Genomic DNA, 20,201 nt, shown 5'->3' on the forward strand with positions numbered 1-20,201 from the left:
CTGTGGAGTGATTTCTGAGCACAGTCAGGAGTAAACCTGAGCACCGCTGGATGTGGTCCCCAAACAAAAGCTAAACAAACAAAAAAGAAAGGACTATGGTGGGGAAGTGGGCTGTATAATGGCCTGTGGTCTGTGTGTACAAACAAGTTAAGCTGGTCTGGGTTTGGGACTCGGTGTACTTCCAAGAGAATGGCTAGGATCAGGACAGGTTGGAGGAAAAATTGGGACATCAACTTAAGAGATGAGAAACTGAGTATGCAGAGGCCGGGAAGATCCAGTCCTAAACCTTAACAAGGACTCGCAGAGCCCCGGTGGACATTGCATTTTGCCACAAACATTTCCTAGTCCATCAAGACATGTCTGAGAACCCCAGGGGCAATACCGTCTTGGGTTAAATCCTTCTGCCTGTGAGTGTCTATAAAATCTCACATTGGAGCGAGGATAGACCAACTTGGACATAACCAGGGTAGGTCTGGGGATAGGGGCCCAAGTGCTTCACATAATCAAGTGTGGGGGGGTAGTCTGTATCCAGGTGCCCACCCCCCGCCTCCAGGCTGCCATCTTCTTGTTCTCCCCAGCTACCTGGCTTGTGGGCAGGAAAGGTGATGACGATGGAGATGGTGCCCTCAGATCAGACAGCCCTGCCTTCTGGGGGTCAAATACAGCTGTCTGCAAGCAATTCTGACCCCTGATGATTAGGTGATAATTAATCCAGGCTATATCTGCCAGAAAGAAGGCGTTCCAGTGATCTCCCCCATGTCATCATTAGAGCGGGGACCTCTGCGGCCCAGAGGAGTGTGGTTGGATGCGGTCACATAGCAGCGTTGGGGTCCCAGGTATAGGTTTCATATAATTGTCGAGGCTCTAGTGAAGGTGCACCTGGGGTTGTGTGCCGTGCCTCAGTGTGAATTACCCAACACGAAGCTCTCAGGAAACACCCCCTTCACACTAGGTCACGTCAAGGCACGTAGGAGGCCACGGCTCCTTGTCCAGCCGCCTCTCATGCCCACCGCGTGGCGTCACTTTGCACTCAATGCCGAGCATTGATCAGCCTGAGTGATCAGAGAGGAGTACAAAGAACACGTCGATAAGTAGCTTGGACTCCAGAAAGGGCTGGGTTAATCAGATGAGAGTAATGCCAGGAAATGAATCTCAACCTTTGCTAGCTAGCCAAGGTGCCTTTGTGTACCAGGATGGATTCTGGAAGCCCTCGACTTAAATAAGCCTTACTGTTTAAGATTGCTACCCTCACGTAGAGAGTCCTCTGGGTTTTCCTTCTCGGATAACCTTTTCACCTAGAGATAAAGTCTAGTGCCCAAATATATTGACTCTAGATAGTTACTCATGACTCTTAAGGCCAACTCCTGTAGGAGTTGGGACTCTGATATTACAAACTCTTTTCTTCCAAGTCACCTGAGGTGAAGATGGTTCATGAAAGATAAGTTTACCACTTGCTTGGCAAACTTCAGAGCTGAGCAAAATCCAGTTTTTGCTCATACTATATAATATATGACAGTATCTGTCTTCAGGGCTTTACTTTTATTGCTGTATGTAAAAGAAAATAATATGACTTGACAAAAATATCACAACTTGCTTATAAGCAATGCAAATGAACCCAAGCATAATACTAAAGAAACTGATGACCTTTCAAGTGGGGATTAGGGAATCAGCTTTGCATGCAGGAGTCCTGTGTTCAATACCTGGCACTTGCAAGGTTCCCTGAGCACTGCTGGGTGTGGCCCCCAAAACTAAATATAAAAACAACAAGAAGGAGAGAAAAAACCAATGACTGTAAAGGGAGTAATTACAAAAAGGTCACAAAACAGAATAGAATGCCAACAAGTACATATCTGTCAATAACCAACTCAAATGTAAATGCAATAATTTTCTGTTCTAAGTACATAAAATAGCTGAATGGGTAAAGCTCCACCTATAAGTTGCCTCTGAGAGACCCACTTTAGCTCTGAGGACACGCAGAGACAGAGTCTGGGGAGAGCTGATCCATGCAAACGGAAATAAAAAGAAAACTAATTAACTATTCATGTTAGACAAAATAGTGTTTAAGACAAGGACCAATCATAAGAGATTAATGTGATGAACATAATGACAAAGAGGGGGTCAATCCAAATGGAAGATATGTGGGTGCACTAAAACCCAAGGAGTGTATGTTCACAAGTCTAAAGGTACACACCGAAGCACAGAGTAATAGCGCCAGGGACTTTTACACCCTATTTACATCAAGGAATAGAACATTCAGACAGGAAATCAATCAGGAAACATGGACCCTGACTGGCAATTATGGACTCACCATCCCCAGAACATGCCTGCAAGAGTCCCTCAAGGTAAACCAGACATTAGGACATTAGGTAAATTCAAGAAGACAGAAACAGATCGTCTTTTTTTCTCACCACAACAGTATAAAACCAGAAATTAATCTCAGGAAGAAAGCAGTGGAAATGTGGAGATTAAGTCACATGCTACTGGACAACTATTGGTTCGATGAATGAGCCAAGGATGAAATAAGAATCACCCTTGGCTGGAGAGCTAGTACAGGGGCTAAGGTGTGTGCAGGCCCCATATGGGCCTCACTCCGGTTCTGTCCCGAATGCCACATAGTCCTCTGAGTATCACCGATACAGCGCCTGAGACTCCTGAGCACTGCTGGGTATAGCACTAGAGGCTTGTGAACACCTTTGAGGTGGCCCAGGTTGTCCCGTGCACCCCAGGGTCAGAATAGCACCATATTCTCAGGCCCTTGGACTGAACACTGCTTGTCAGGCAAGACCCCCACATGAGAAACCCTAAGAAAATAATACGAAACAGAACATATGGGAGGGAGCAGAATTGGTGCTGAAAGAAATTTAAAAGCAATGCAGGCCTGTCCCAAGAAACAAGAGAACTCAAATTAACCTAAAGGAGCTGAATGAGACAAGTGAAGCCCAAATTCAGTAGAAGGCAATTAACTGTAACCCAAAACAGAAAGAAGTGAAATAGTAAGAAGCACAGGAAAGATGGCTGGGATGCAGCTCAGTGGTAACACAGACTGGCACATTTAACACACACACAGATACACACACAGACACACTCACATTATCACTGTCACTGTCAACCCTTTGTTCATCGATTCATCTATTTGCTTGAGTCGGCACCAGTAACATCTCCATTGTGAGACTTGTTGTTACTGTTTTTGGCATATCGAATATGCCACGGGTAGCTTGCCAGGCTCTGCCGTGTGGGCGGGATACTCTCAGTACCTTGCCGGGCTCTCCGAGAGGGTGGAGGAATCGAACCCGGGTCGGCTGTGTGCAAGACAAATGCCCTACCCGCTATGCTATCGCTCCAGCCCCACACACATTATATATGTGATAAATGAAATAAAGAGCAGATTCTTAGGAAAGAAAAATTTCACAAGCCTTTAGCAAGACTCATTAAGAGAAAAAGAGAGACCTCAAAATCAAGTAGAAATTAAATCAGATTTCACAGAAATAAAAATGACCATATAAGACATTTTTTGAACAACTAAAACCCCACAAATTGGGTAATCCAGATGAAATAAACACATTTTTAGAACAACAGAATATGGTCCGGATATCAAAACTAGGTAAGATGATAACAAACACACAATGGGCATATACACAGACACACACACATAAACCACAGGCAAACATCTCCAATGAGGATAGATACACAACTCAGCAATATATTAGCAAATAAAATGAAACAATAAATTAAAATGATCATATATCATGAAGTAGAATTTTCTCAGGAATGCAACAATGATTTAGATCAATCATTGCAAGAATGATTTGGATCAATGATCAATCAGTGCAATACTTAGGCAAAAGAAAAATAAAGAAGATAAATTCATGTCAAAAGATGCAGAAAACACATTGAAAATATATGACATTATTTAGGTTAAAAAGTCAATAAAATAAGGGTGCAGAGGAATAGTGCTAGGCCTTGAACTTCTATGGTCCTGGCACATGTGCTACTCGAGCACATGTGTTGTGGCCAAGCACATGTGGTGCCTGAGCACATGTGTCTCCCGCATCTCCCTCTTGAGATGTGTACTTCATACCTTCATACTTCAATGCTAGGATGTGTACTGGGGCTTTTCCCCCAATCCTAGAGAAGCCCATCATGCTCTCCTTCACGTATTAGTCTCTCTCTCTCTCTCTCTCTCTCTCTCTCTCTCTCTCTCTCTCTCTCTCTCTCTCTCTCTCTGTCCTCCCCTCTTTCTCAAAACCTTCAAATAAAACCTGTTTCAACTTTAAAAAAAAAAACACAGTCATGAGTTCCATTCTCTGGTGTCTCACATGCGCCATGTGTGATCCTAGCCAGCTCTGCTGTCTGTGGTCCCCAGCCCTGCAAGCAATTTACATCTGCACAGAAATTAGATGTATAAGCAGCTCATAAGAGTGTGTAACTTCAGGTGAGTACCACAACTGAAAAGATGTGTTAGTGTCGAAACCAAGAGGTACATATCTGGAGGGCATGTGTATAAGCATCACACCAACCTCTGGAGAGCGCCAAGACTGTTACTGGTGTACCTCAACTAAGAGTGTGGCCCCTAGTGACCATGTATGCAGAACTGTGACTACAGGAGCAATACCACAATTGTCATATTTAGTGGTGGACATGAAAAGCTCTTATGTAAAGATCAGAAATGACACCAAGGATGCTACTCTCGTTGCTATTACTCAATATAGTATTGGAAGTCCTAGGCAGACCAATTAGGAAGAAAGAAAGGCATCTCAGTTGGAAAGGAAGAAGTAATACTGAGAGTGACTTGACAATATACACAGAAAATCAGAAAGATTCACTAAACTTATTAAAAATAATAAGTTGCAAATACAAAATCAATATACAAAAATGTTGCATTTGTGTTCACATGAAAACAATGAACTAGCAGGAAGAGAAATAAAATTCATTTGCTATTGAATAATAAAAGAATAAAACACCTAGGCTGAAAACTCTGGAGTCTTGGGGCCACAGAGATAGTACAGTGGTTAGAGAGCGTGCCTTGCATACAGCCAACCTGGGTTTGATCTCCGGCATCTCATATGGTCCCCTGTGCAATACCAGGAATAATTCCTGAGTTCAGAGCCAGGAGTAACCGCTGAGCATTGTTGGGTGTGGCCCCCACTTTTCTCAGAGTGGGGGTGGGCAGCCTCACCCCTGCCCCACCCCCATGCATCCAGAAGCCCCAGCAGCCACATCCTTATACCATAAAGTCGTGTGAACTCATCGGCCCAATTATATAGATTCTGGGGTTCCTGGAGCATGTGCCTGTGAGATCCTCCAAATTCCACAATGCCGACACCCAGTAGGAGCACACGAAATTAGACGGGAAGGTAGCACAGAAGCCTGCTAAGCTCAATAAACAAAAACTTGAACACAGAAGGCTCAACAAGCAATAGAAAGCAAACCCTGAGACAATGATTAATGACCCCATTGTGAGATAGAACAAATTTCACAGTTTGTTTGTTTGTTTGTTTGTTTGTTTGTTTTTCTTTTTGAGTCACATCCAGCATTGCTCAGGGTTTACTCCTGGCTTTGCATTCAGAAATTACTCCTGGCGGTGCTTGGGGGACCATATGGGATGCCAGGGATTGAACCCAGGTTGGCCGCATGCACGCCCTACCCACTGTGCTATCACTCTGGCCCCTGGTTTTTGGTGGTTTTTTTTTTGGTCAATTTTTTTTTTTGCATTTTTTTGGGGTCACAACTGGCAATGCACAGGAGTTACTCCTGGCTTATGCACTCTGGAATTACTCCTGGCAGTGCTTGGGGGACCATATGGGATGCTGGGAATCGAACCCAGGTAGGCCGCGTGCAAGGCAAACACTCTACTTGCTGTGCTATCACTCCAGCCCCCAGTTTGTTTTTATTTTACTGAGGTATTTTTTGATAATTCCGTTAGCCAGTGTTCCAGTCAGGAGTGTATAGCGTGCATGTCTACTTCTAGTCAAATAGCTACACCTGAAAGTGACTGAAAACTGTAGGATAACATTGGTTTGTCCTTTCTCCCATGACACAGGGAGCTTAGGTTTGTTGGGTTACACCCATCACAGTGCTCCCGAGACATTCCCATTCCTTTGTTTATTGGAATATAGCTCTAAACATTTTAGGCTTAACACTGGTTTAACTGGCCGCAGGCAGGTTAGGTTTACTGAGTAACACCCATCACAGTGCTCCCGAGGCACTCCTATGCCTCTGTGTTTATCTGTAATCTCTTTTTTGTGCTCTGCTTCTCCGACTGGTCAAGCACCTGTATCCCCTAATCAGACTCTATTGACTTGTTAGGTCAGATCCTTCTAAGGACACTGGATTTGTATTCGTAAGTGAAATATTGCTTTCCTCTTCTCCTATGTCCTTTGCATAGTTACTTTAGAGCAATGCCCTTTTTGTATAGACATAGAAAGACAATTAATACTATGCTTTTGTAACTATGGAGTTAACTGACTCTGAATAATATTCACTCCTGGGCATCTGTTTTCTCGACTTAAGCCTCAATTGCCATTAGTTCCTAGCACCCCAAAAGTAGGGCCCTGATGAGGGACTGGATGGACCCAGGGCAAGCTGTGAGCTATCCTGGCATTGAAATGGGCCAGGCCAAGCACCACAATACTTAACTATAAGTTAAGAGCACGGTTATGGACAAATTCTGTCATGATCCAAAGAGTAACAACTGGATTAGGACCCTGCTAGGGTAAAGAAAGACTAATCTTGCCTGAGCACTGTAGTCTGAGATCTATAGCGAGATGTCCCCCGGAGAGCCACCCTACAAGCTTAATGTATCTCTTACTGTGTCCATACAAAATGACTAATATTAAGAAGTAGAATTAAGATGAATGTTTAAATGGTTGTTGAACTAAGGAAAGGAGAAACACACCCCTAGATGATATTTCACCTTAAGGCGGGTCATGGATGAGAATCTGTCCTAGAAAAGGCTTCCCTTGAGGGAAGGACTCTACATCCGATTGTATGACGACACCTATGTGTAATTTCTACCCAACCCCTCATGGTTGGAGATATAACTGAGGCTCTAAGAGGGGGCTGAGGGGGAGAAGAATGAAGGAGCAGGATCAGGGGCGGGGGGAGGAAAAAGAGACTCGGGGGAAGGAGAGTCAGAAGAGAATGGAAATGATATTGGAATAAACTGCGAATAATATCAACCAGCCTGGCCCTCGTTTCCTCCTTGCCATAGGCTGCCCCGGGGTGGGGGAAGCGGCGTGAGACCACCTAACACAGGCAGTGAGAGAGCTGCGCATTCGCATTCATTTTCTGAATACACAGAAAACCTGGAGACAGCATGAAACAACACAGTAGACAACAGGCCGTGCCGGACAGCCGTTCTCCAGGGCAGGGAAGGAAGTCCCTATGACAAACGTCCCCATGACAAACGTCCCCTTTACAGCCTGCTCCAGGTAAGCCCGTGGCATCTCTGGGCCGAGCACAGGGAAATGCGACTCTGGGAGATCAAATCCCCAGTGTCCCCACCTGGGCACACTCAGCACACACATTAGGAGGCTGTGAAAAGGATAGCGGAAGCCAAGATGTTGGAATCCTCTGCAGGTCTCGTACGGCTAGTGATAGTGTTCCCAGCAGAACTGAGTTACCTGTTCACACAAGGTAGCGAGTAACAGTGCTTAGGACTGGTTGGCAGCCTCACCAAGCAAACCTTAGACATGACTCTAAAACAGTACAAATTGAAAATAAATAAATAAATAAATAAATAAATTTAAAGGTAAAAATTGTTTTATGTATTTGGGCACAAACCAGCAGTGCTCATGGGTTATTCCTGGCTCTGCATTCAGGAATTACTCCTGGCAGTGCTCCAGGGACCATATGGGATGCCGAGAATTGAACCTGGGTTGGCCACATGCAAGGCAAGCACCCTACCCACTGTACTATTGCCCCAGTTCCCAAAGTACTATGTTTTGAGGTAACTTAATTGTGTTCTGAAATGAAGATTAAAATTTTTTTCTTTTGCTTTTAGGTCACACCCGGTGATGCACAAGAGTTACTCCTGGCTCATGCACTCAGAAATTACTCCTGGTGGTGCTCGGGGGACCCTATGGGATGCTGGGAATCAAACCCGGGTCGACTGCGCACAAGGCAAACACCCTACCCTCTGTGCTGTCGCTCCAGCCCCCAAGATCAAATTTTCTTTTCCATCAATAGGGATCACACGTGGCAGTGCTCAGAGGTTACTCCTCACTCTACACTCAGAAATTACTCCCAGCAGTCTTGAGGGATCATATGAGATGCAGAAATCATAAGCTGCGGTCAAGGCAGGCACCTTACCTTCCGTACGATCACTCAGGCCCCTGACCAGTCATTTTAATCTTTGAATTGTCATGAATAAACAAATGTTTCTGGAAATGTTCCTATTACTCAAGGTAAAGTGAAGCATAACTAGAATTTCATTTCACATAAATAATTTCTCAATATATATATAAATCTAACCATCATGCGTATGCCTTAAACTTATACCATAATTTCTCAGGAAGTTTAGAAAAAAATCCCATTTCATAATTCATCAAGACTCCAACTGTTGAATATTGTGATCTAGATTTTTTTTAATGGAAGCAGCCAACAAAGTGAAATTCACAATGCTAGCATTAAAAAAACTGTCATAAATATAAAACAGCAAGAAAACCCAACCCACACAGGTGGAGGAAATTGATCAATTAGCATGTCAGAAATAGCTGATAGAGCAAGCAAGGACATCACAGCATTATTACATCTAGATTCTACATATTCAAGAGAGTCAACAAGATTGTTAGTGAGAGACATGGAAGATATTTTATGGGGAGGAGACCTTGGGTCACACCCAGCTGTGCTCAGGACTTATTCTGTCTCCGTGCTCAAGTATCACTCGGCTGGTGCTTGGGGTACCCTCGGTGGAGCCAGGGACTGATCAGGGTTGGGTGTGTGCAAGGTAAACACCTCACCCCTCTTGTATATCTCTGGACCTGGGAGAACTTTAATTAAAATTTTAATTGAAGTTAGGATAGAGAACCATTATGACAATGATAGTTAGAAATGATCGCTCTGGACAAGAACTGAGTATTGAATAAAGGGATATGCATGACCTTTCAGTAACACAAACCATTTCTCAATATATATAAATCTAATCATCATGCTTTATTTTTAAACTCAGTAACAGTAATGCAAACCATAATGCCCAAAAGGAGAGGAGAGACAGAGAGAAAGAAAGGAAGAAAGAAAGAAAGAAAGAAAGAAAGAAAGAAAGAAAGAAAGAAAGAAAGAAAGAAAAGAAAGAAAGAAAGAAAGAAAGAAAGGAAGGAAGGAAGGAAGGAAGGAAGGAAGGAAGGAAGGAAGGAAGGAAGGAAGAAAGAAAGAAAGAAAGAAAGAAAGAAAGAAAGAAAGAAAGAAAGAAAGAAAGAAAGAAAGAAAGAAAGAAAGAAAGAAAGAAAGAAAGAAAGAAAGAAAGAAAGAAAGAAAGAAAGAAAGCAGGGAGGGAGGGAAGGAAAGATGGAAGGAAGGAAGGAAGGAAGGAAGGAAGGAAGGAAGGAAGGAAGGAAGGAAGGAAGGAAGGAAGGAAGGAAGGAAAAAGAAAGAAAGAAAGTGTCTGCCATAGAGGCAGGCTGAGGGTGGGGGTGGGTGGGGGGACGGAAACTGGGAACATTGGTGGTGGGAAATGTACACTGGTGGAGATATGGGTATTGGAACATTGTATGACTGAAACCCAACCATGAACGACTTTGTAACTAGGTATCTCAGACTGATTCAATAAAAAAACTTAATTAAAATGCTTTAATTGAAGCACCATGATTGCACTACTGTTCATAACAGTGTGTTTATGCATACAGTGTTATAACACTCACCGCCAGAGTGTTTACGTCCATCCACCAATGTTACATGGTCCCCTCCCATCTGCCCCACAAGTCTGCACATTATTGCCTTTGGTCATGTTTCCCCCGTGTGTGTGTGTGTGTGTGTGTGTGTGTGTGTGTGTGTGTGTTTACCCCACATATAAGAAAGATCGTGGTGTATTTGTTCCTCTCCTGACTTTGCTCAGCATGATACACTCTAGTTTCACCCACGCAACAGCACATTGCATGACTTCATCTTTTCTTATAGATAAATAGAATGCCATTGTGTAGAGAGACTACAGTTTCTTTATCTACTTATCTGTTCTTTGACATTTGGGTTGTTTCCGTATCTTGGCTATTGTGAATAGCACTGCAATGAATATAAATTGCACAAAAGTCTTTTCAAAATGCTTCTGGCCCTTGGAAGAGATGCCAAGAAATGGGATTTCTGGGTCATACAGAAGCTTGGCTCTTAGGTGCTAGGTGTTTTTTCATTTGTTTGTTTTTTGTTTTTAAGAGGTTTCCATACTGGAAGGTATTTTTTTAAAGGTTGAAATTTAACTTCTAGACATGAAAATGTAATGTCTGAGTTGAAAAGTATATTCTCGGGATTAAGATTAGACACGGGGCTGGAGTGACAGCACAGCAGGTAGGGGTTTGCCTTGCACGTGGCAGACCCGGGGTTAATTCCCAGCATCCCAAGCACCGCCAGGAGTAATTCCTGAATGCATGAGCCAGGAGTAACCCCTGTGCATCACCGGGTATAACCCAAAAAGGAAAAAAAAAAGATTAGGCACCACAAAGAAAATATTAGAGCATTTGATAAATATTTTCCCAAGAAGTACTTGTGGGGTGAGGTGGAGAGCAGAGCAGTTACGGGGCATACATACCTGGCCAGTCAGGCAATCAGGCAGAAAGATTCTTCAGTACTCGGGTCCTCTGGGCACTTTATGTGAAATTTCTTGCGTCCTTGAAATCACAAATATTACCTGATCACCAAAAATGATACAAGAAAAAAGTGGAAAAAATAAAGTAACATAGAATACATAGAAATTCAATCATAAATTTGGTATAGAAATTTGAGTATCAGCAGTTAAACATAAAAGGACTAAATTTTCAATACTTAAAACAACCAAGATAACTTCCGTCTTTAAAATAGTCAAAGCTAACCATGTGCTGCTGATATGAGTTTGGTTCTTTGAGAAAAAAAGATAAAAGCAATGTCATTATGGGATCATTTTCAGTAAGTGTTCCATTATCTTACACAAAGTGAACTTGTCTGTGTTTTAGGGTACCATTACCAACACAGTGTCATTTACCAATCAAAGACAAAACCTCAGTCACATATCACGATAACCCTCAGTCACACAAGAATAGGCATTAGATGCTCACAAACCCGATCCAGTAAGAGTGAGATGGGCGTCAGCTGTTCTGACTGGGTTGGCAGGACTCAGCTACACGTGTTAGTTAACCAGGTTGGCCCAAGTATTTTCTCACTCTGGGGAGTTGTCCATAAATATACAATATACAAAGCCATTTCAGGCCTCTGCACCAGGGATGTTGGCAAACAATGTAGATAATTCTCCAAAAATAAGAATGGAGCTCCCATTTGACCCACTTTGAGATATCTATCCCCAAAACACAACATTCATTTGAAAAGGTTAATTAACACACCTATTTTCATTGCAGCTCTCGGTACAGTCATCGGGATATGAAGCAACCTAAATGTACATCAATAGATGAATGGATAAAAAAATATTGTTGTAGCAGCCATTAGGAAAAATAAAGTCATGCAGTGTGTGACAATTTGGATAGGACTGTGGGGTATCTCTCTGAGAAAAATAAGCCAGAGGTAGAAAGACAAACCCAGAACGATTTCACTCATCAGTGGTATACAGAGAAACAGTAAGAATATGGATAATCTGGAAAAGAAAAGAGTATGGGCAAAATCAACTGCTAATACACCCGGAATACTAGAATTCAGAGCTGAGAGCACCAAATATGGGGGCAGGGACGGAAGGGAACAAATAAGTTGCTGGAAAGTGATGTGGGACATAGATGGAGGTTCTTGAGCTCACAGGTAGAGCAAAGAGCTGTAACTGTATGCGCTAAAATAATAGCTGGTAATGCCCTGGCAGAGAAGGAGCACTGACTGGAGGGAAGACAGGGATCGGGGAGGGTCATGAACATTCCACTGGCAGGGATGTGCAGTGGCTTTGAACAGTAATACCAGTGATTTGATCACTATTGCAACTGCAGGTCCTAAACTAGCTCCTGTTTTATTTTATAATAATAAAAACAAAGCAATACAGGCACACTTATGATTTGACACTGTCAAGTCTGTGACAGAGTCTGAACACAAAGGTGTAACTTAAGGGAGGGTAAGAATTGGGGCCAAGTGATACGATTTATATCACTATACTACCATCTGCTAAAACACACACTCATACACACACACACACACACACTAAAATGCATTAGTAGAGACAAAGACAAAAACTTCATCATGATGACAAATGATTTAATCTCAGCTTATAGGCAATCAGTCACACCCTTTAAAAGAAACAGATAAGTCACCAAATACAGAGTAAGATTTGGTTTCTCTCAATAAATAATAAAATAGACAAAAATGTCTCTGAGCATATAGAAAAGTTTTAAAAAGTTAAAGAACATCATCAATGTTGCAGAGTACACATTCTCTCAAACAAAGATGTACATTTATTGAGATTCACCCTTTACATGGGCCCAGAGAGATAGTACAGGGGATAAGGTGCTTGCCTTGCCTTGGTTGATTCAAGTTTGATCCCCAGCATCCCCCAAGCCCTACTAGGAGTGATCCCTGAGCGTGGCGCCAGGAGTAAGCCTTAAGCAATGACAATGTGGCTCAAAAATCAAAACCAAAACAAATAAAAGAAGTCACCCTCTACAGAGCATATTGACAAAGAAGTTTCAATAAACTTCTTGTAACTGCAATCTGAAGAGCACATTTTCTGAATACAGAGCAACTGAGTCAACAATAAGAAATAGCTTACACATCTACGCCCAGACAAGACCCGGAGCAGCCGCACACGAACAGCTCCTGAGACCGTGATCCCGGAGGCCCACTAACTACTTTCGGCACCCAGCGGCTTCTTACAGAAATGCCTCTAGACTGTGAACTGAGCTATGACCCCATGCCACCCCGGGAGGGGAAAGGTTTTTCTCTCTCGGATTTTCCTTTCCAAGGTGGCAGCGGCGGCGGCGGCAGTGGTGGCTGCATGGCAACCGCCATCTTATAGAGCCCACTAACCGGAGGTACGAGTTTGCAGTGATGCGACTTCTGGCAGAAATTTCTCTGGACTTAATTACTAAAATACCAGAAATCCAAAACCGCGCAGCGGCTGTTGCAGCCACGCAACCTCATATAATCTCCATTTTCAGCAATGGAAAACAAATGATCAAATGATGTCTTTTCAGCAGGTTTGATTGTTGGGGGAAAATTCCAAATAATAATATTGAGTTTTCTGTTGAAATATTGAATGCAATCAAAGTATAGAGAAAGTAAGGCAGGAGGTACACTGGACTCTTGGTGGTGGAACATGTGTACTGGTGAAGGGATGGGGGTTTGATCATTGTATGACTGAGACTTATACCTGAAAGCTTTGTAACTTTTTTCATGGTGATTCAATAAAATAAAGAAATAACTTACAAGTTCTCACACTTGGGAATTAGACGCCAACCGTATAAGCAATGGGTGAATAAAAATGATCACAGTGTAAATGAGAAAAAATTTAGGGTTGGTTGCTGATGAATCTACATGAAGTTGGGGTTACTTTTTGTGAACACTGGAACGTGGAATTGTAAATGCTGTGAGCAAAAGCTCCATCAGAGACCGCAGTTGATCCGAACCTGCACCAGTTTAATCAGAATCATGGCGACGTCTGTTTGCTCGGAATCTACAGATACTTGGGGTATTTGAGATCCAATCAGACAGCCAAGTTCACAGGGAAATGCAGCATCAGCTAGGGAATGATCCAACAAGAGTTTCCCTTCCAGATTTTTCTCCAATTTTCACACAAACATATCCAATGGCTTATTAAAATGTCCACTTGGCCTTCTCACTCAAAATAAAAATGTTCAACTGAGCCCTCTGCTTTCTCTGGCAAAGCACCAATGTGTGTCCACTTGATTGAGTCCAAAAAAAGTGCCCAAATCCTAGAAGGACCGGTCCATAGTAGGAAGCTGGCCAGCAAGCGGGAGGGACAGTGCAGAGAGGCCAGAGAAGGGACTGCTATGGCAACGATAGCTGAAATGATCATTCTGGACAAGAACTGAGTGCTGGAAGGAGAGAAAGGCATAAGCATGAGCCCTTTCAGTAACAGTATTACAAACACATGCCTAAAAGGAAAACAAGAGAGACAAAGAGAGAAGAAAAGTGTCTGTTATAGAGGCAGGATGGGGGGAGGAGAAGAGGAGAGGGAGGGTGGCAGGGGGAAGGCAGAAGGGAGGGAAACTGGGGACATTGGTGGCAGGAAATGTGAACAGGTGGAGGAACGGTTGTTGGAGCACTGTATGACTAAAGCCCAATCATAAACAACTTTGGGTTGGTTTGGTTGATTTTTTTTTGGCTTTTTAGGTCATTCCTCAGTGATGCTCAGGGCTAACTCCTGGCTCTACACTCAGGAATCACTCCTGGTAGTGTTCAGGGGGATTTATATGACATGCCGGGGATCGAACCTGGGTTGACTGTGTGAGAGGCAAATTTCCTCCTGCCCTCATGAACAAAATTGTAACTGTTTATCTCAAAACTGTTCATTTTTATTCAATAAAAAAATTTGGGGGGGGTCACACCCGGCAATGCTCAGGGGTTCCTCGTGGCTCTGCACTCAGGAATTACTCCTGGTGGTGCTCAGAGGACCATATGGGATGCCGGGGGTCAAACCCAGGTTGGCCGCATGCAAGGCAAATGCCCTACCCGCTGTGCTATCGCTCTGGCCTCCAATAAAAAAATTTTAAAAATAAAATGATACTTCACACACACACACACACACACACACACACAGAGCGCAAAACATGCCAGTCAGGACTGAGAAACTAGATCAAGAGTTTCTTTTCTTCTCACATAAACTACTGTTAGGAAACTGGATGGGACCCATGAAGTCGCTGCATTTCTGGGCATTATACAGCAGGCAGTGTTAAGCTGTGAGTGACAAGGGGAAAACAAGCTGAGACCTTTGTCCTTGCAAATATTTCCAGAGAATCCCCCACAGGGCAGCTTTGCGTGACTCATGAGCTGCTGGGCGGGTCCTGATGCTGTGGGCCTTGTAACTGCCAGTGACCTCTGCAGAAATAGGCTTGAGTGGACACTCGGTTCCAGCCGCCCCCTCCCGCCACCCTGAGGAACCATATGGGGTGCTGGGGATCAAAGCTGCCTCGGCCAACGTGCAAGGCAAGCGTCCTACCCACTGTACTACCACTCCAGCCCCTAAGATGAGTATGTCTCACTTCAAGTAACCCCAGCATGGCGACTCATATTCTCATCTACTTCTAATTTTATTTCAGTTCGTTTTATTTATTTTTAAATGTAAGCACAATGATTGACAAAATTGTTGACGAGAGAATTCCAGATCTGCAGCATTTCCAACTCCAACCCCACCACCAGTGTCCACATGCCTTTACCCAGGAGCCCAAGTCCACTGTGACCCTCAACCTATCTGCTGGACGGACACTTTCTAATTTATTTATTTTTTAATTGTTTTGTTGAATCGCTGTGAGATAGTTACAAAACTTTCACAATTGAGTTTCAGTCATGCAATGTTCCAACACCCGTCCCTCCACCAATGTCCATTTCCCACAACCAAGGTCCCCAGTATCCCTCCCGCCACCTCCACCCCATCCCATCTTTATGCCTTTATGACAGGCACCTTCCTTCCTACTCTCTCTCAACTTGGGGGCATCATGTTTTGCCATCCAGATGCAGAGGGGCCATCATATTTGGTCCTTTATTTACCTTCAGCACACAACTCCCACCCCAAGTGATCCCTCCAACTATTGCTGAATTAGTGGTTCTTTCTCCATCCCACTGTCCTCTCCCCCAGCACTTGGGGCAGGCTTCCAATGAAGAAATCCTTCTGGCCCTTGTCTCTCTGTCCTTGGGTGTTAGGGACAGACACATTTTTAAATGGGCTTATTGTGCTTTGGGCGCCCCACTACTTGGCAGCCGACCTCCACTACTCAGCCGCCGCCTCACTCCAGGCTGCTCTCCACACACGCGGGCCAAGCCTCATGCATGAGCGAAGTCCCACGGAACCCAGGTAATGCGGAACTTTGTGACTGTGGACTCTGGGCTCAATGGGGCCTGGAAGCAGAGATCCTCTGACCGCTTCCCCCAGTCTCTGGCGAGCCAGGAGTCATGTCCAAAAGCCACCTCCTGCTGGCGCCAGATATCTGCTCATCGGCCACCCTCCAGAACTCACAGCTGCTTCTCCCGGAAGGGAGTATAAAATGAGGCCCCCATAACCATGCCACGGGACTCCGTGCCAAGGCTGCCCCAGAGGTGGGTGGGTGAGAGCCCTGGCAGCCAACCTCCACTACCCACTCGCCGCCATGCTCCAGACCCCTTTCCACATGCTCGGGCCTAGCCTCATGGATGAGTGAACATATTCCTGGACTGCACGGCCACAAAGCGATCGCTAAGCGACACATCATAAAGGGATATATATATATATACATATCTATATCTATATCTATATATATCTATATATCTATATATACCTCTCGGAGAGCCCGGCAAGCTACCAAAAGTATCCTGCCCGCACAGAAGAGCTTGGCAAGCTCCCGTGGCATATTCGATACACCAAAACCAGCAACAATAACAGGTATCATTCCCCTGACCCTGAAAGAGCCTCCAATCATTGGGAAAGACAAGTTAAAATCTCAGGGCTGGGACCAATAGAGACGTTACAGGCGCCCACTCGAGTAAATAGATGAACAACGGGATGACAGTAATACAGTGATTGTGCTTTGGGTTCTCTGCTTATAGTAGTGTTGACTCCAGTGGTTTATCTATACACAAGCATCTCACCTCTACACAACAGATGAGTTCAAAGGTGCTGGTTCTGTGTTCTTTTGAGACACTGCCCTCCCTTCTTGATTCCCCCCTCCACTTCTTCCCTGCCCTGACATCTTTGTCTCTGTAATCTAGACCCTTCCTTTGGTACCTTCCATTCCCTTGTCATATTATTTGATATACCAAAAATTAGTGAGAATGGCTGGTATTGGTCCTTGGCCTTCTGACTTCACTTACCATGAGGTCCTTTAGTTCATCCGAGTTTCGGCGAACTGTGTGATTGTGTGGCTGCAAAGCTTTCCACTGTGTATACGAACACCCCGGTTTCACCGCCCACTCATCTCTCCCTGGGACCCCTGATTATTGTACGAAGCACTGCAATGAACATATGTGTGCATATTTCTTTTCGAATGATTGTTTTTGTATTTGGGAGGTTGATGCCAAGACCCGGAAGTGTTGGGACATATGGAAATTCTAGTCTTACTTTTTTTTTTGTTTTCCTTTTTGGGTCACACCCAGTGATGCTCAGAGATTACTCCAGGCTCTGCGTTCAGGAATCACTCCTGGTAGTGTTTGGGGAACCATATGGGATGCTGGAGATGGAACTCATACTGACTGCATGCAAGACAAATGCCCTCCCTGCTATACTATCGCTCTGGCCCCTCTTCTTTTGAGGAATTTCCATACTGTTTCCAGTCAGGACTGAGCAAGACAACATCCCCCCCGCCCCAGCAGTGTATTTTGACTTCTCTGAAGAAGCTTTTCCTCATCTCTTATCAACAGAAAAGGAAATATACTCTGGAGGCTGATATGTTTACATAAATACAAGCCGAGCATTATTTCTGGTTCTAAAGTAGAAGTAAAACAAGTGTAAGTCATGCATAACAGGATATTATAAAGGCTGCAAATCAGCTTACCAAAATCTAACATCTAACTGTAGCCTTCTTTTTCAAAAGTAAGATAGTTTTCTCAAGGAAACCTAAATAAAATTGAAATATAAGGAAAAGAAAGGATGGACAGAAAAAAGATAGTAAGAAGAGGAAGAGGAGGAGGAGGATAAAGAAGAGGAGGAGGAAGAGGAGAAGGAGGATGAGGAGGAGGAGGGAAAAGAGGAGAAGGAGGAGGAGGAGGAGGAGAAGGCAAAAATACAAAGTCTAAAGCAATTTCATATCCTAAACAAGGACACAGGTGAAGCCAGGGTAAAGTGCTGTGAAGGAGAGATTAGGCACCCAGGATTGGGATGTGCCAAATTTTAACAGTCTTATTTCAAAGAACAACAAATCTCACAGTGGAGACATTACTGGTGCCCGCTCGACTAAATCGATGAGCAACGGGATGACAGTGACAGTGACAGGTCTCAAAGAACATAAGCCAACTCTTTCTGGGCGGCTAGCCTGTAGAGGGTCTTGGGACAAGTTAATCCTTATTTCTCAGAAACTGCTCTTCCCCTCCAACCTCAATCTGACTCCTCTTTACCCAGCATCCCCCGCTCCATCAATAATATGGAACATTTCGATCTAACTGCAAGCCTGGGAAACCACAGAGGTGGAGGCGCTCCAGCTGGAGCCGGGTGAGAGTCGCCCAAGGACGTGGCTCTCCATCAGACTCCGGAGGACCGGGAGGAGTTGCGTTTCAGATGGTCGTCAGGTGAGGCGAATGCTGCTGGGATCTCAAGTCAAATCAAAGACAAAATAGGGGCTGGGTCTGTGGGTTACATGGGGAAGGCCAACGTCCCTCATGGGAGGGACCTAAGTTGAACCCCAACAGGTGGCACGAGGGGGCTTGTTCTCCTGCCTCTTCAGCAAAAGAGCCGCCTCGATGGACACCCACGTTTCTTTCCTTTAAAGCACCCCAAAGTGCTCAGGGCTCCTTCCTGGGGCCAGAGCCACCTACGGTTTGGTTTGGGTTTGCTGCCTGGTAGCCAGGCTGGGTCTTCTGCTCAGACCTTCCCAACTCGGAAGGGCTGGGAACAGATGGCCCAAGCTTGGGGTCATGAGGCCGAGCCCCAGGCCCAGTCCTGTCCGCGGAGGGCAAGTGCAGACAGGCCAAGGCCTAGAATAGAAGCAGGAACACTGCTGAGGAAGCACAAACTGCTGACTCGCTCGCGCAAGCAGTCGATATCCAGAAGCCACAACCAGGAACCTGAAGTCGGGCCCTCAGAAAAGGCGGGGGCTGGGGGTCCCTTGGAAAGAGGTGTCAGGGGTCTGGCCCGCGCCCCAGAGGGCCAGGGGCACCGTCCCTCTCCCTCCCAGGACCCGGGGCTCCCAGAAGCCAGCACACCTGGGGGTCCCGACCCTGTGCCCAGGTCCAGATGTGGGCCCACTCCCGAGCAGAGCAGGGCCTCGTGGCTGGCCCTAGGCTCAAGCCCGACTCGCTCACCGGCTCTGGTCTCGGGCACTTCACCTTGTTCCTTTCCTTCAGCCACGGAAGGGAGACACGGCTTACCTCAGGGGGACCTTGTGAGAATTCCATGGGCTGATTTATTCGTGAGTGACAGGGTGCTGTGGTCCTGGGCTCAGTGAGTCACTGCTCCTGCTGTGGCTCCGAGTGACACAGTTTAGTCAGGAAACTTAGGAGGACTTCCTGGAGGAGGGGTCTTGGAGCTAGGCTAGGAAGAATCTATGGTTTGGCCCGGGATGTGGTTCAAGGGCAGAGCACATGCCTCACCCATGTGAGACCTAGGGTTAGAGCCCTTTCATCACACATACACATTCATGCTTACCCCTGGAGGAGCACTGGGTTGGGGTCTCAGCAATACACACACTCACACTCATACATACACTCACTTACGTACACACACGAACTCACAATGCTCTCACACTCACATTTTCATACATACACACATACACACACCTACACAATACACATATTCACGCACATACATCCACACCCACACATACTCGCACTGTCATCACACACACACACAGCATAGGGACAGTCTGGGTCACTGGGATGAATAAATATAAATGATTGTGCTCCTGGGGCCTGCGCGATGGTACAGTGGGTGGGCACTTCCCTTATACACAGCCGACCTGGGTTTGATTCCCTGCATCCCATAGGGTCCCCTGAGCATCGCCAGGAGTAACGCTGGGGGGACCCAAGAAGTCAAAAAAGAAAGACACCTGACAAGCTCCTTCTCTCCCCAAATAAAATACCCCAAGCGATTGTGCTTTTGTGCTTAGGAAGGCTTGGGCTTCTGAGAGTGGCCGGCAGACAGGGAGCAGCGACGGCGGGGGGGGGGGCGCCCAGAGCGGACAGCCCCCTCTTGGAGCAGGCGCCAGCGCCCGGTCTTGCCCACTGCCCGAATG

Source organism: Sorex araneus, chromosome X (assembly GCF_027595985.1).
Source record: "Sorex araneus isolate mSorAra2 chromosome X, mSorAra2.pri, whole genome shotgun sequence".
NCBI classification, from domain to species: Eukaryota; Metazoa; Chordata; class Mammalia; order Eulipotyphla; family Soricidae; genus Sorex; species Sorex araneus.